Source organism: Nerophis ophidion, linkage group LG16 (assembly GCF_033978795.1).
Source record: "Nerophis ophidion isolate RoL-2023_Sa linkage group LG16, RoL_Noph_v1.0, whole genome shotgun sequence".
In the NCBI taxonomy this organism is placed as follows: domain Eukaryota; kingdom Metazoa; phylum Chordata; class Actinopteri; order Syngnathiformes; family Syngnathidae; genus Nerophis; species Nerophis ophidion.
In genome coordinates, this window is record NC_084626.1 from 17,643,179 (window position 1) to 17,661,467 (window position 18,289).

At 39.2% G+C, this 18,289-nt stretch overlaps 1 protein-coding gene across 5 annotated transcripts in view; it reads right to left on the reverse strand.

Moving 5' to 3' along the window:
• Positions 1-18,289, reverse strand: part of chd6 (chromodomain helicase DNA binding protein 6) — a 117,047-nt gene that overhangs the window by 64,322 nt on the left and 34,436 nt on the right. The window lies entirely within an intron of this gene.

Sequence of the window (18,289 nt, forward strand, 5' to 3'; positions counted from 1 at the left end):
GGGAAAAAAAGAAACCTTGAGAAGGAATCGCAGATGTTGGAGCCCCCTTTGTGGACCGACTGCAATGGATATTGAGTGGGTACAACAAGAGAAGGGAACACGGTCGTGTTTAGCAGGGTCCAACTAGTTTGTAATGACATATGTGTAACCTTGTGTCCTCATCCAAGTGTGAAATGTGGCATACGATCAACATATGATGAGCACATCAAACATACAGAGACGTATATACACGCACACACACGCAAAGAAAAGGGTAAACGTGGATGGCAAGGAGTTCGCAAAAGGAGAGGCATCAAGACTGTTGCCATGGAAACAGTCTCTCCATACCAATGTAGCGGGCAGTGCAGAGGCAGACATAAACACGTGGTCACCATGACGACAGGTTTTGTGGCTGCCCGCTGTCTGTGTGTTCTATCCAATGTTTTTTTGGGATGGACTGAAGCATGTGTGACGCATCAGCACGCAAACAACAACACTCTAAACAGTTGTTTACTTGGTGATTTAAAGCACACGCTGGCCGTCACTGCCAAATCTGGTGATCCTGGATGGCGCTGGGTGCAAACTGACAACTACCGTAAGTGGGTCGGCTGGCTTGGACTGAGGACCAACAAAAACTGAAGAGATCACTGACATTGTGTATTTCTTAATCAAAATAACAGCACGGTTTGTTTAACGGTCACCTTCTTTCTGCTACAAGTATCTTACACAGTTAAAGCTGTACCAAAAAAAATGTTGTAGCACAATAATAATTTTGTAGGAATATGAGATGTCTTAAATATCACAATTTCTTTATTAAAACTCAAACAAGGTACACGTGTGCAATTATACATACAGTATAGACACAATGCCATAATAACGCCTACAGCAACGTTCAATTAAACACAAGAGAATAGGGCTGCAACTAACGATTAATTTGATAATCGATTAATCTGTCGATTATTGCTTTGATTAATCGATTAATAACCGGATAAAAGAGGCAAACTACATTTCTATCCTTTCCAATACTTTATTTAAAAAAAACGCATACTGGCACCGTGTCCTTTCGACTTACCAAATAAAACAAGGCATGTGTTGGAAAAATGTTTTTATTTATAAAGTGCACCATTGTCATGCACAATAGCAATAATTTTGCTTAGGGGAATTTCAAATCTGTTTTTTACCTAATCCAACCACTCTGCAATGTTGGATGCTGAATGTCTTTTGTCTAGTGGCGTGGTCGTAAGGCAGATTGATTTCATGTTTCATTCGTCTCCAATGTAGTGGCATGTATTGCCAAGGTAGGCTTTCGTGGCTACACATGTCCACACATCAGGGGTCAGAGCAATTTTGCCCTGGGTGGCTTTAATGTGAGTTTTCACAGCTTGAAATGTCTGCTCATACTTCCTCTCCATCAGTTTCGTAAAATGGGTCCTTGAGGGAAGAGTGTAACCAGGGTTGAGGACGAGAACCATTCGTCTAAAACAGTCATCCTCCTCCATTGATAGTCGCCTCATGTCAGTCACCAATATATTTAGGATAGCATCAGTCAATGCAGCCGCATGCTGTGGTGTGCAGACCTTCCTTTGTACCAAGTCGCTAATTCTGGCTTGTTTCTTTCTGAAATGAGAGAAACCATATCATGAACGTACATAGTAGCAACATTTACATGTAACTCAATACATACTTAGTTGATTTATTAAATCATTTCTGAAGTAAAAGGCACATCTTTTCATATCATGGTCACTGCTGCCTATTTTTTCTTGTTATATTGTTATTTTTCCTGATATATTTTTACTCTTATGTTGCTTTTTTATTTTTATTGTAATATTTTCTTTTTCCATTTAAACCCCCTTTATTTACTTTTTAAATTTGATCTCAATTCTGTATACAGCTGCTGGAATTTAAATGTTACTGAGGAAACTCCCTGAGGGAATCAATAAGAGTACTATCTATCTATCTATCTAAATACACCACCACATTAAAAAAAAAAAAAGCTAAATGAAATAAATGGACATTGGGGATGCAGCATACAACAATAATAACACACAAATGTAACTCATCAGATCAGAACTGAATCAAATATTATACACGTTTCTGTTGTGAATAATAAAAGATTAATTTTAGGCTGCCTGTGAATAATAGCATGAAATATTCCAGCACCTGCATAATGTTTAGTTATACTAAAGCTTCACTCAACTCTAAATATTGTTTATATAGCTTTATCGGGTCCGGCTACAATGATCCATTATGAAACCAACCTGAGATATTTCTGTCCGTTATGTTTATTTTCTCTCTCAAAACCGAGTCAAATGTGCCGGTGACACATTATCAGCCCTGGGTTGCAACAAAGGGATAACGTTAACGTTACTCACAAAAAAGCTGAACTTATGAATTCCTGTTGCCACTCATAACAACACAGAAAATGAAGACGTAGAACTATCCAAAAAGTTCCTAACACTCTGAAAGTTAATACACAACAGTTGCTGCTGCACTTCCTGAATAAAAATCTCCTCGTTAACAAAATATTTAAAAGACACAAAGATGGACACAACAGATCAATGTACTCGGACTATGGACTGAAAAAGTTACGTACCATGAGTTCTTCTCTTCATCCATGGATCCAACATGCTTCCTGTTCAGGTGCTCCCGAAGCGATGTAGTACTTCCGTGCCACGCAGGAAATGGTCTTCTTTGCAGTGTTTAAAGTGAAGTATTCCCACACTTTTGACGACTTAGGTCGTACACTCCAGATGTTTCTGCGCCGAACTATCGGTACTGTTTTCCGCCATTTTCCAATGTTTCCAAGCAAATGAGACTGCGTGGTCACATCATTGGCTGGCTTACTGCCACCTCATGAGACGTAGCCTCAGCGCCGCCCTGGCGCTGTTTTGTACTGTTTTTGTACTTATTTTGATTCTTGTTTCTCAGCTGTTTGTAAATGTTGCAGTTTATAAATAAAGGTTTAGGAAAGAAAGAAAGAAAGAAAGAAAGAAAGAAAGAAAGAAAGAAAGAAAGAAAGAAAGAAAGAAAGAAAGAAAGAAAGAAAGAAAGAAAGAAAGAAAGAAAGAAAGAAAGAAAGAAAGAAAGAAAGAAAGAAAGAAAGAAAGAAAGAAAGAAAGAAAGAAAGAAGAGAAAGAAAGAAACAAAGAAACAAAGAAACAAAGAAACAAAGAAAGAAAGAAAAAATATACATACATATTTTTTAAAAGCCTCAGCGCATGCGCATTGCATACATCCAACGAATCGATGACTAAATTAATTGCCAACTATTTTTGTAATCGATTTTAATCGATTTAATCGATTAGTTGTTGCAACCCTACAAGAGAGCATCCCTAAACTGTGCTAGCACTGTTGCTGACACGAGTATTGGGCTGGGTAAACCTTTAAATTAAAACATTCTTTGAGTTAACTAAATATCTCCACAATGCCTTGATTTAAAATTTTCGGGACTGATGAGGATCCCAAATACACACAAAAAGGTATTAACAAGTAAGAAAAGTAGTTTGTGCATAATAGGATCCTAACTTAAGAGGTGTTTTGAAATAAGAAAAAATAATATATATATGATATAAGAAAAGTCAAATATAATCTCCAATATTCTTAAAAAATATTAGGCTATGCTCAATTATTCAACTAACAAAAATACAAAAGAACAAAATGTGAAATAAAGTGCCCTGATTTAAGAGGACATGTTTAAACGTCAGCAGCAACATGAAAATAATTTACCATTTTTATAGGTAAACTTTATTATAGGACATTCACACATATATTTTAGCCAGGAACACCAACCTGTCAACTGTTTTATGATACTGTGCTACAGGCTGTGTTCTGAAAATTACATTTAAAAAGTCATTAATTATAGTCACTCGTTACTTTACCCAAAATGTAACTGAATTACGAACTGAATTACTCTTTTTTAAATGTAATTAATTACTATGAAAATTAATGAATGTGTTACTTCAGTGTTTCCCACAGGTCAGGCATCTATTTGTGGTGGTGTGGTCGGGCGGCAGGGGGGTGGATGGGGGGTGGCAGTGGCGGCGATGACCAAGAAGAACGCGGAGTTGGAATATAATTACAACAATTGATGTACATATTTATATACATATTTATATAATATTTACATATTTATATAATATGTAACTACAAGCTCCATTCACAGACAGAGTCCCATTGCTTTTTTGAGCAGTCGAGCGAGTCAAAAGCCGGAAGAAAAAAAAAAAAGAAAAACATTTTTTTTTTTTTTTGTGGCGGCCGTAATTCTTTCGTGGCAGGCCGCCACAAATAAATGAATGTGTTGGAAACCCTGTACTTGGAGTACAAACTGCAAATATCTGGCATAACCAATTGAAAAAAGTTTCATACATATATGACAGCATTGTGTGCGCCTTTTAAAAGATGGTGCCTGTTGCCTCGTGACGTGTGACGTCAGTAAGTCTGAGTTTGAGCTGTTTTGTTAACTAAGCAGGCAGTTTGCCGACTGTGAGGGCAGCTCTTTTGAATCTTTCACTGGTTTGTGTTACCTCTGCTTAATATGCAGATTGTAATTTTCCTGAAGGAACTCTCCTGAAGGAATCAATGAAGTACTATCTATCTATCTATCTATGAATGAGCTTCCATGGCTATATGTTCTTGTCGACAAACGGGGTATTGTTTAAATCAGTGTTTTTCAACCAGTGTGCCGCGGCACACTAGTGTGCCGTGAGATACGATCTGGTGTGCCATGGGATATGATCTAATTTCACCTATTTGGGGTAAAAAATGTGTTTTGCAAACCAGTTACTGTAGTCTGCAAATTATGTGTTGTTGTTGAGTGTCGGTGCTGTCTAGAGTAACCGTGTAATACTCAGGTGGCAGCCGGTAGCTAATTGCTTTATAGATGTTGGAAACAGCAGGAGGCAGCGTGCAGGTAAAAAAAGGTATTTAATGCTTAAACAAAAAAATAAACAAAAGGTGAGTGCCCCTAAGAAAAGGCGTTGAAGCTTAGGGAAGGCTATGCGGAACAAAACTAAAACTGAGCTACAAAGTAAACAAAACCAAAATGCTGGACGACAGCAAATACTGCGGAGCAAAGACTGCGTCCACAAAGTACATCCGTACATGACAATCAACAATGTCCCCACAAAGAAGGATAATCCATCCATTTCCTACCAGTTATTCCCTTTGGGGTCACAGGGGGCGCTGGAGCCTATCTCAGCTACAATCAGGCGGAAAGCGGAGTACGCCCTGGACAAGTCGCCACCTCATCACAGGGTGAAAACAACTGAAATATTCTTGATTGCTAAAACAAAGTAGATGCGGGAATTATTGCTCAGAGGAAGACATGAAACTGCTAAAGGAAAATACCCCAAAAAATAGGAGCGCAAGACAAGAACAGACACTACACACAGGAAAACAGGTGCCAGCGGGTGTATGGACGGTGTAGCCAGGAGTTGTGGATGCATTGCATTGTGGGTAGGTGTTGTGTTGCATTTGTGGTGTGTTGCAGGGCATATGTTCTCCAGAAATATGTTTGGTTAGGGTACACAGAGTTTGGCGCATATTATTAAGAGTGTTGAAGTTGTTTTATATCACAACCATTAGTGTGATCTGTATGCTATGGAACAAGACCCCTGGTTTACACACAGTAAAAACAAAAAGACTCCCACGCCATTTTGAAATGACGGCTGGGGAAGGGTCAATCGTTACATCACAAATTTGACCCGGCGGTAAAAGTAAGCATGCGCTTATTAATTTGGGGAGTGAGTTTTTCCCGGCAGTAATTCAAGGCAGGCACATATTACATGCCCGGCGGCTATTGAAGGAAATACGGTATACACAAAAACGCACATTGACTAGTTTCACAGCTTAAAGCGCCGACATAGGGATGACATTCACAAAGCCAAACAAGCACACAATCTTATTCACACAAACAAACACGCACACACACACGCACGCACGCAGGCAGGCAGGCACGCACACTTCAGCAGCATCTGCAGTGTAGCAAGTTCTGCCAGCCACATGCAGTCAACTGAGCACAGCTGAGGGCGGCTCCCTGCTTGCAGTTGAACAGCCAATTAATCAATAACACTGGCTTAAAATACACACATACACACTACACACAAAGTGCTTCTCTCACAGAAATAAAGTGCGTGTGCGGCAGTTTCATCAGTGCTGCAGCCACGACGTGGCTAGCATGCATGCTTGGCTAACACTGCTATGGTTTGTTGTAGCACAGGTTAGCGGTGTTCATCATGCATGCTTCCGACTCTGCTCCATGTTAACAATAGCGGTCAAATGATTAAAGGTGGGGGCAGGGGCAGAAGCTTGCAGGCGGCATTTCGAGTGTTTGGCTGAGAAGTAAAAGACGGGCAAAGTGTGCAAATGTAGGCTTCCGACAGCGCTTGACTGCTTTGCCTTGAAGTGGAGAAAATAAGACATTCGCTGATTCAGGAATTTGGTGGGGGAAAATGTGGGTAGGGGGTTGCTTAGGATTTGATGTGTCAGTAAAAAGAACTGCCTCTTTTGTTTCCGGAGGGAAGACCTTTCCGACTAATTAGTTCAGAAACAACAGGACTAACTAGAACCCACATGTTATCACTCTTCACCAAACTTTTTAAACATGCATACAGAAAAACTGAAGAATGCGGTGAACACATCTGATCGAAGATGCTAAAGCCAATCCATGGTAGGTCAATTAATTGGAACCCATTTATGTTGACACACCTCATACTGGCTGACGTATGTTGACATGTGCAGTTTTTGACATAACAGACATAAAATAACCATTGCTTGCTCATTCAGAAAGCCCACTGTTTAATATGATTGTGTGTATGTTTCACTGATAAGAGTATTTGGTGAACATCGTTTTGTCCTAATTTCGTCAGTTCTTGAACTCATCATAGTGTGGACTGTGACGCAACAATTTGTATGCATGCACAATCTTCCACTCCTCCTTTGAACACGTTTTTAGTTAGTTTTTTTCCATTGATGCATATTTCTACTTGTATTTTCATATTCTACACTCTTGTCTAACAGAGCTGCTACAGTATTTTTGTGTGCCTTGACTACTGGATGCAGAGCACACTGCACTACTGCCCGAGTCTTCAAGTAAACTTATACTTCTGCTTCACGGACTTGTGCTACAGTGCTCTTGTCCACACACCTCCATACCATCACCAAAGCATTGTCAGTATTAGCGGAAGAACCCTGGGCCTTCTCGTCAGCTGGGTAAAGACAAAAATTCAATCACTGGCAGATTTCCTACTGCCCACACAACAGGTCAGCCCCCCTGCCTTGAGTCAGCTGTGCCCACCCTGGGCTGGAAAATGTATATTCTATTTGTTTTTTTTTTTGTTTTTTTTACAACAAGGTAAAAATAGGATGATATTTAATCAAAACGAAGGTAATTTGACTTAGACGATAACACAGTTAACGGACAGTTTAGTTCAAGATAAAAAAAATGTTGACAGAAACTAAATCCATCCATCCATCCATCCATCCATCCATCCATTTTCTACCGCTTATTCCCTTTCGAGGTCGCGGGGGGTGCTGGCGCCTATCTCAGCTACAATCGGGCGGAAGGCAGGGTACACCCTGGACAAGTCGCCACCTCATCGCAGGGCCAACACAGATAGACAGACAACATTCACACTCACATTCACACACTAGGGCCAATTTAGTGTATTAATTTTAACTTGTCGATGGGTGGAACATATCGGGGGATATTGAATCACAGCTCTATAACGGCGAACATTGAAAGAGGGTTGTGGGTAAGTTATGAAGGACAGCCAATTAAATGTTTTTACAATTACAAAGTTTATGCAACAATAAATGTTATCGGCCCGAATAAAATGATTGATCTCGTCAACACATGCACACGCACACATACAAAAGCAGTTTAAGAGAAGCAACAAATACTTTGCCGTCATGTTGTTGTTATAATAGCATATACATTCAATGACAGCTGACACTAGCTATCCAAATTGCTATTATTAGCTAACAACACCTAAAGCTAATGCGCGCGCATGTGTTACATACGTACGTAATTACGTTATTACATACGAGAACCCATGAGAGGGTGGGATATACTGTGTAAAATACATTGAAAAGTTGGCCCCCTATGCGCATCTGTGTGAATGTTGCAAACAGCCCCTTTAACTGTTCATCCATATAGAAAACATTAATAAAGTGTTTGGATGTATTCATTAAATCAAAGTGTTCTTGGCTGCCAAAAAGTGATTCAACATAATATTTTGATACTGACCATCTCATTTGTGCATAAATTATATAAGTTCACCCGTAAGAGAGTTAGTTATGATAATAAAGTACAAACTGTACTTTTTATGTGTTAAAGTACCCTTTGTAAAGCTGAAATTTACCCCAAACGACAACTTCAGGTTGCCACAGTGACTCAAAGTAATATTTGGATATTGAAACATCTTATCAGTGCATCTCCTAAAGTTAGTCTAGTAATTTATGCGCAGATGAGATGTGTCAGTATCAGAATATTACTTTGAATCCCTTTTTGGCAGGCAAGAATACATTGATTTAATGAACACATTCAAACAATGAATTGATTAACGTGGACCCCGACTTAAATAAGTTGAAAAACTTATTCGGGTGTTACCATTTAGTGGTCAATTGTACGGAATATGTACTGTACTGTGCAATCTACTAATAAAAGTATCAATCAATCAATCAATCAATCAAACAATGTATTTATATTTATTATGTGCTTGAACAAATAACAGGTAATATTGTATATAGCTTTTAAACAAGAAATAATTTTTAGCACATTAGCATTGTACCAATAAGTATTTTCCAATCTCATTAATACCATTGAAATGGCCAAGTAACATCTTTCGGACAAGATAAAGGCTTAAATAATTTCTAACACATCCATCCATTCATCTATTTCCTACCCCTTGTCCCTCTTGGGATCGTGCTGGACCCTATCCCAGCTGCAGACACAACCACAAATATGTGTTTGTTTTACACATAGTTATCAGTTGTGGACAAACCTTCGAAGCCCCAGCAGTGCAGCTCAAGCAAACGTCTGCGCTCACGCAACTGGAATACATTTTTGGCAGGGGCCCCCCATAAAAAAACTTTGATTCTCTCCCCCCCTCCGGTCCCTAATTTTTTTTTTTTGCAGCCAGGTCTGCAACAGGTCATTACCATCCAGGACCAATAGGTTGAAACCGTCAAAAAGTTTGTTTATCTTGGATTCAAAATTGCCACATCTTGCTCACAAGATCCTGAAGTTGCACATAGTCTCCAGCAGACTCGTTGTACTTTTATAAGCCTCCAAAGAGTCTGGCGGAGTGCAAAGATAAAAGTGCACGCAAAGATGCCAATCTTCAAATCCCGCATGATTCCAAGGTTTCTTTACGGATCTGGAACTTGGACTTTTTCCAAAGAGACTCCTTAATGTGTTTGACAGGAAATGCTTCCCGAAAATCCTTTGCATCCGGTGGTTCCACCATGCCACAAATGATGCAGTACACGAAAAAGCAGGCCGTCGTACTGCCATTTCCACCGCAATAAAAAGGGGAAAACTGCGATTCTTCAGCAATGTTGCTAGAATGGATGACGTAGTTCAAGCTAACAGGCTCTCGTGGCATGCTCGCCCACATCCGCCACTCAGGGGGTAGCGCCACCCACGTAGTCGTCTCCGGCTGACCTGGACATCCCAAATGTCATCAACAAGGTCACTGTAGCACCTCAGCGCCCTCACCCAGGACATCCACGCATTCAGACGGTTGGCCGCCATGGTCACATAGTGGCCAAGCGAGGCTTCTTCCTCTTCTTCTTCAATAACAAATAGAAAAGCACTCAAAGAGCGCAGACTTCCGCCAGGACCTATCTCCCAATAGGAATCCTTTGAAAAAAACCTGAATCAAGACAGTGATCCGCATCACCCCAAAAATCTAATCAAGTAGAACAAAAGCAGCTTCTAAACTAGCCCCATTGGGGGATTATCCGGTCTGAAGCTGCTGCTTTTAAACCATCATACGGCGAGGGGTTAAACTGGGAAGTCGTGGCGCGGGGGTTTGTGTGCGCATCTGTGTAGTGGTCCATGAATGAGTGTTATATTTGTCGGCCTGTAGGTTGCTCCGCTCGGCATTCATGGAACAAGAGTCAACATCTCAGTTATTACTGAAGTAGGGACAATGGATTTTCAGGGCATTGTTCACTGCACTGGTCTCGCTGGAGTGTTAACAGCACAACACTGCCAAACCCATTTGCTTAGGGCGTCGAATTGTAGAAAAGGATATTTTTGGTTGGGTGAGCGAACGCATTCCAATAGTTTGTCAGTTGTAATTGTCCAATTTGGCTCTCAAATTGATCATAATTTCGCATTGCAGAGCGGGATCTGGGTGCCGACGGATCACATTTTTTATACAGCCTCTATTAACACACGAAAGCGACTGCAACACATACTTAGTCAACAGCCATACAGGTTACACTGAGGGTTGTAATATAATCAACTTTAACACTCTTACTAATATGCGCCACACTGTGAACCCACGCGAAACAAGAATGACAAACACATTTCGGGAAAACATCGGCACTGTAACACAACATAAACACAAAAGAACAAATACCCAGAATCGCATGCATCCCTAACTATTCTGGGCTAGATTATACACCCCCGCTAGCACCAAACCCCACCCCCCCAAACCCGCCCATCTCAACCAATGCACGGAGGGGGTTGGGGGATTTGGTGCTAGCGGGGTGTATAATGTAGTCCGAAAAAGTAGGGATGCATTAGATTCTGGGTATTTGTTCTTTTGTGTTTATGTTGTGTTACAGTGCCGATGTTCTCCCAAAATGTGTTTGTCATTCTTGTTTGGTGTGGGTTCACAGTGTGGCGCATATTACTAACAGTGTTAAAGTTTTTCAAACGGGCACCCTCAGTGTGACCTGTATGGCTGTTAAACCAGTATGCCTTGCAATCGTTTGCGTGTGCCTGCAGAAGCCTCATACGACATGTGACTGGGCTGGCAAGCTGATTGAACAAGTTGTAGAGGGCGCCAAAGACAGCACCTTCATAGGATGCCCTTATTATTGTTGGTCGAGGGAAATCCTGTAAACATTCGTGAGAATAGATGATCAGACATTAGGCAGTCTGAGACCCATGGTTTATACATAGCACAAAATAAAAATTTTCAAAAGAATTTTGTGGCTCCCATTGTTTTCTTTATTCTGTGAAACGGGTCAAAATGGCTCTTTGAGTGGTAAAGGTTGCCGACCCCTGACATAGTCAATTGAGTTGAGAGATCAGGTTTCAATTTCTTGTTGCAAATTTTGGACCACAGTGCAAAAGGAAAGGCTCTTAGAAAGACAAGACAAGACAAGGACAAAAGAAGAAAACCAGGAGAGAAAACAGGGGGAGGGAAAATGTGACTGATTTCTTCAAGAGCACTGTTACTATATTAGGTATTGATAGTATCGACACCTGATTCAATCTCCTCTACTTTACATTAAAGCATTAGCGGCCAGCTTCTTGTGTCTAATGCTTCTTGTGTCATTCTGTTCAAAGTGTGAGTGTGTAGAATGCTTAACCATTAATTATCCTATTTTCATCCAGTGATAATTTTACTTGTAAGAAACTAGGTCTGTTTTCTGCCATGGTAATCAGGATTCATATCTTAGAAGTGGCTTTGCATTTTGGATAGATGACACGTTTGTTGCAGCCAGCTCTAAAATTTAAACCATATTGTTGTGGCAAAACTTGCACCCTCCTGGATTTCAAGCAACTGCATTTGTGTAACAAGAAATATAGAGGTGTAATTGGATTTACGTGAGTGTGCATCGCTTTTTGAAGAAATCTTTCACGCAAGTAAAATCTTTAGCCATGCAAACACTGGGACACTGCGGTTGTAAAGACAGGCTGGGCTCGAAAGATCATCAGCAGATCAATTAAAAAAGGCAAATATTAGCCCCCAATCTGATCCCATGATTGGCATTGGGACATCTCTCGATATACCCTCTTTGGGTCTCAAATTTTAACTCGACATGGGCACTTTTTGTAGGAATAAGAAATAAACAATTGACCATGACGAATGTGCATGTAATTTCTATAAGAGAAAAAAGATTAACAGAAAATAGGAAAAGCAAAACAAATATGTTTAGAATAAAAAATGTTAATGTCACAATAAAGACTGAGTGCTTTAAAGGGGAACATTATCACCAAACCTATGCAAGCGTCAATATATACCTTGATGTTGCAGAAAAAAGACCATGTATTTTTTTAACCGATTTCCGAACTCTAAATGGGTGAATTTTGGCAAATTAAACGGCTTTCTGTTTATCGGTCTTTTAGCGATGACGTCAGAACGTGACGTCACCGAGGTAATACACCCGCCATTTTCATTTTCACATTACAAACACCGGGTCTCAGCTCTGTTATTTTCCATTTTTTCGACTATTTTTTGGAACCTTGGAGACATCATGCCTCATCGGTGTGTTGTCGGAGGGTGTAACAACACTAACAAGGAGGGATTCAAGTTGCACCACTGGCCCAAAGATGCAAGAAATCTGCCGCCAGACCCCCATTGAATTTGCCAGAGTGTCTGCACATTTTACCGGCGGTGCTAAGGCAGACTTGGCACAGAGATGTATGGATAACCTACAGATGCATTTGCAACGATTAAGTCAACGAAATCACAAAGGTGAGTTTTGTTGATGTTATTGACTTATGTGCTATTTGGTCACGGCATGACTGCCAGCTAATCGATGCTAACATGCTATTTACGCTAGCTGTATGTACATTTGAAACTAGATACCCACATTTAATGCGAAACAAACACTTACCAATCGACGGATTTAAGTTGCTCCAGTGTCACAAGATGCAAAAGTCCTGATCGTTTGGTCTGCACATTTTACCAGCGATGCTAATAAGGCAGCCATGCTATGGGCCACTTCATTAGGTACACCCATGCGATGGCCGAATGGCGTAAATAGCTATTTGCTCAATAGCTTCAATTTCTTCTTCAATTTCGTTTTCGCTATCTGCCTCCATAATCCGACCATCTGTTTCAATACATGCGTAATCTGTTGAATCGCTTAAGCCGCTGAAATCAGAGTCTGAATCTGAGCTAATGTCGCTATATCTTGCTGTGGTAACCGCCATGTTGTTTGTATTGGCAGCCCTGTATGACGTCACAGGCAAATGGACAGTCACATCGCAAATAGCGAAAATCAAGAACTTTAAAGCTTTTTTTAGGGATTTTCTGAGAGGTGTAAAATTTTGAAAAAAACTTCGAAAAATAAAACAAGCCACTGGGAACTGATTTTAATTGTTTTTAACCATTTTGAAATTGTGATTATGTTCCCCTTTAAGATGTGTTGGGTGTCTAGTTCTGCAATCATGCTTTGATTCTCAAAGATGTTTTGTAGGACTACAATGTGAATCGCCAAGACAAAACATGCAGGGAAAGCCAAAAACTTGGACGGCTGACGAACGGGGCACAGACATCTGAAACAGGGCTGTACAGTGCGAGCATTTTAGCTACAATTGCGACTAAACATATTGGAAAAAAAAGTAGCACATGTGCGAACACAGATGTTACCCTTCCATTAGTGTTTTGCTCTTAAAATAAATCGGTCAAAATTTGATCAAAGTACAGCAAATGTTCTGCCCATCTGTATAACATGTTTGAAATAAATCCATACCATAACCAAATGGACAAGTGATTGACGCAGAAGTATCACTTATCACTCTGTGTGTGCTGACAGCTGTGTGTGGGTGTGTGTGTGTTTGACTGTGTGTCTACCTGCCTCCTGCGCCATGTACAGAAAGGAGCGGGGTAGTAGCTGTAGCAAGGTTGTTTGTGAGCCCCAAGTCTTCCAGAAAGGAAGAAAACAAGGTCTTAGTTGAAGGAACTGGTCAGTAAAAAAAAACTTGACACAAATTGCACGGCGCGCAGATAACTATATGGGTTAAAGGAATATTGAACAACAAATCAATGACTAAAGAGACAAATTTGCAGTCCTAACAATACCGCATTTGTTGACACAAAAAATGGCCATAGAAGCACATTCAATCTATTTATTAAGCAGAGATAACACAAACCATTGGAAGATTCAAAAGAGCTTCCGTCAGAGCTCGCCTAAGCTAACAAAACAGCTTGAGCTGAAAGGCTGAGCATGGACTCGCTGACATCACACGTCACTAGGCAACAGGCATCGCCTTTTAATAGACACACGCACACACTGAAACTTAATCTTAACTGCATTATGCCAGATATTATAACTCTTTAAAGTAACACATTAATTACTTTTCCTAGTAATTAACTACATTTATTAAAGAATAATTCAGTTGAAAAGGCACACTCAGACGCACACAATGCTGTTGTAAATATATGAAACTTATTTCAAATGCATTATGCCAGACATATGCAATTTATTCTCCAAGTCAAACAAATTAATTAATTTCCCTAGTAATTAATTACATTTAATAAAGAGTAATTCAGTTTGTAATTCAAATACATTTTTGGTAAAGTAATGAATAACTGTAATTAATGACTTTTAAAAAGTAATTTTCAGAACATAGCCTGTGCATCATAAACCAGTTGGCGTTCTTGGCTAAAAATGTTGTATGTATATCGGATAATAATGTTTACCTATAAAAACACCAGTGTTAAAGGTCAATTAGTTTCAAGTTGCTGCTGACGTTTAAACATGTCCTCTTAAATCAGGGCACTTTATTTCATATTTTGTTCTTTTGTGTTTTTGTTAGCTAAAAAATTGGGAATAGCTGAATGTTTTTTTAAAAGAATATTGAATATTACATTTGACTTCTTTTATATAATTAACGTTTTTTCTTTTTTCTTAAGTCAAAACACCTTTTAAGTTGGGATCCTGTTAGTCAAAAACTACTTGTCTTACTTGTTGATACCTGTTTTGGGGTATTTGGGAACCCCCATCATTCCCGAAAATTTAAAATCCTGGCGTGGTGGAGATATTTACTTAAGTCAACGAAAATTTCCATTTATGGGTTAGCTTATAGGCTTGACTATATTGGGATATAAATTTTGATCCATATCGTCCAGCCCTAAAATTGTGTTAGCACAGTTTATGGATCTTCTTTGTGTTTGAGTGTTACAGTACGCCTTATAATGGCATTGTGTATATATGTATGAGTACACATACAGTAGTCAGCCACCGATTGGGCAAGTTCTCCCACTTAAAATGATGACAGAGGTTTGTAATTTTCATCATAGGTACACTTCACTGAGAGAGACAGAATATGAAAAAAAATCCAAGAATTCACATTTCGCTTTGCATCTGAAACTCTCCCACTGCCGCCGCCTGGAGCCGTCGCCTTTTTTTTTTTTTTTTTTTTTTTTTTAGTGCTTCACTCTAACTTTCCTCATCCACAAATCTTTCATCCTCGCTCAAATTAATGGGGAAATCGTCGCTTTCTCTGTCCGAATCGCTCTTGCTGCTGGTGGCTATGATTATAAACAATGTGAGGATGTGAGGAGCCCTACAACCCGTGATGTCACGCGCACATCGTCTGCTACTTCCGGTACAGGCAAGGCTTTTTTATTAGCGACCAAAAGTTGCAAACTTTATCGTCGATGTTCTCTACTAAATCCTTTCAGCAAAAATATGGCAATATCGCGAAATGATCAAGTATGACACATAGAATGGACCTGCTATCCCCGTTTAAATAAGAAAATCTCATTTCAGTAGGCCTTTAAAGGTCTACTATGCAAAGCGAAAGCCATTTATCAACAAGATCCAGAAACGCCACCGGCTTCTCTGGGCCCGAGATCATCTAAGATGGACTGATGCAAAATGGAAAAGTGTTCTGTGGTCTGACGAGTCCACATTTCAAATATTTTTGGGAAATATTCGACATCGTGTCATCCGGACCAAAGGGGAAGCGAACCATCCAGACTGTTATCAACACAAAGTTCAAAAGCCAGCATCTCTGATGGTATGGGGGTGCATTAGTGCCCAAGGCTTGGGTAACTTACACATCTGTGAAGGCATTATTAATGTTGAAAGGTACATACAGGTTTTGGAACAACATATGCTGCCATTTAAGCGCCATCTTTTTCATGGACGCTCCTACTTATTTCAGCAAGACAATGCCAATTCACATTCAGCATGTGTTACAACAGCGTGGCTTTGTAAAAAAAGAGTGCGGGTACTTCCCTGGCCCGCCTTCAGTTCAGACCTGTCTCCCATCCAAAATGTGTGGCGCATTATGAAGTGTAAAATACGACAACGGAGACCCCGAACTGTTAAACGACTCAACCCCGTTTCCATATGAGTTGGGAAATTGTTTTAAATGTAAATATAAACGGAATACAATGATTTGCAAATCATTTTCAACCCATATTTAATTGAATGCATTACAAAGACAAGATATTTGATGTTGAAACTCGAACTTTTTTTTTTCAAATAATAATTAACTTGCCAAAGTAGTTGGGAAAGGCCATGTTTTCCACTGTGCTACATCACCTATATATGTGTGTATATATATATATATATATATATATATATATATATATGTGTGTATATATATATATATATATATATATATATATATATATATATATATATATATATATATATATATATATATATATATATATATGTGGCAAGCCCTTTGTGCAGCCCTTTGAGACACTAGTGATTTAGGGCTATATAAGTAAAAATATAAGTAAACATTGATTGATTGATTGATATATGTGTATATGTGCATATATGTGTGTATATATATATATATGTGTATATATATATATATATATATATATATATATATATATATATGTATATATATATATATATATATATATATATGTGTGTATATATATATATATATATATATATATAGCCTAATAACAGGTGACAAGTGATGTACCGAAAATTTGAACACCAAAAAAGACTTTAATTACCACATCCATGCTGTCGAATAGAGATGTAAACAAAACGCACGCCATGGTCTGGAGCGTTGTCAGAATTTCTGCAATGTTGACGTAATTACAATACATCCCAAATATACCCACGGACAGCCAACTACAAAAGGTGCAAATATTAGGAGGACAGTGGCGGCATTTAAAAAGAGAAAGTCCAAGGGTTTTTGCTTAAAAACCCTTTTTAATTTTTAATCGACGTTTTTTTATCAAGCACTAAGACTTTGCGATTTGTGGAAAAATCATGTGCTACAAGCCGCAAAAGTGAATGGTCCGTATTTTCCGGACCATTGGAAGCACTGCCAATGAATGGTCTACTTTTGATCTTATTTCATATATCAGGCGCATTATAGGGCACATTAAACGAGTCTTTTTTATTTTTTTTCTAAATGGAAAACCCTTCCATGTGGTCTACATAACATGTAAAAGCGATTCTTTGGTCAAAATATTGTACAGATTATGTTTTACGGATCATCTTCAGGCCACTTTCTGACAGTCGCTTCCAGATGCGCGATTTTGTGAGCGGTCTTATTTACGTGGTTCACCTTGGACAGTGTCTTCTCCCCATCATCTTTGTTGTAGCGGTGTAGCGTGCAAGGACGAGAGTGGAAGAAGTGTCAAACGATGGAGCTAACTGTTTTAATGACCTTCAGACTTTACTTAAATCAATAACTGAGCAGCATCTCCTCATCCAGAAGCCACAACACCGGAAATGTGTCCCGTGAAAAACCATCCAACTGTAACTCTCCAGTGACTAAAGTTCCTTGGGTGAATAATGTAAACTCACTACACCGCTATGTTTTAGCGCTTTCATGGCGAGTTTACTGACAGATGCAAGTAAGAACTTTACAATAATTTATATTAGTAATGGCAATATTGGAGGATGAATGTCCTATAACAAGAAGTTAGAGAAAAAGAAGAAGTTTATCGACTACAGTGTCACCACGGACTACAAAAGGCGGAGGTGCGCAATTTTTCAGGATTTATGCAGATCCCAGGGACAGATCAGCAGGCACCAGAAGGTAAGAGAAGTTGCTTTTGCATAATATTGTAAAACAAAACGCCAGATAAAATGTCTTACCTTATACACACACCATAACAATACTATGATGTGTAAGCACATCAAGCGCTGAGGCTTCATAGCTTACCAGAGTCGCACTACAACATTTTGATAGATTTTTGAGCGCCATATGTAATGTTCTATATTTTCAATGGAACATATAAAATGTTGGTGTTGTTAAATTGAGTCATATTGCCATCATAGTGCAGTCTACACGTATCTCTTATGTTTGACTGCTATGTACTGGTCACACTTATCCATACACCATGTACCAAATAAATTTGCTTTGAGGTCAGTAAGCAAAACCAGAATAATTCCGTACATTAAGTGC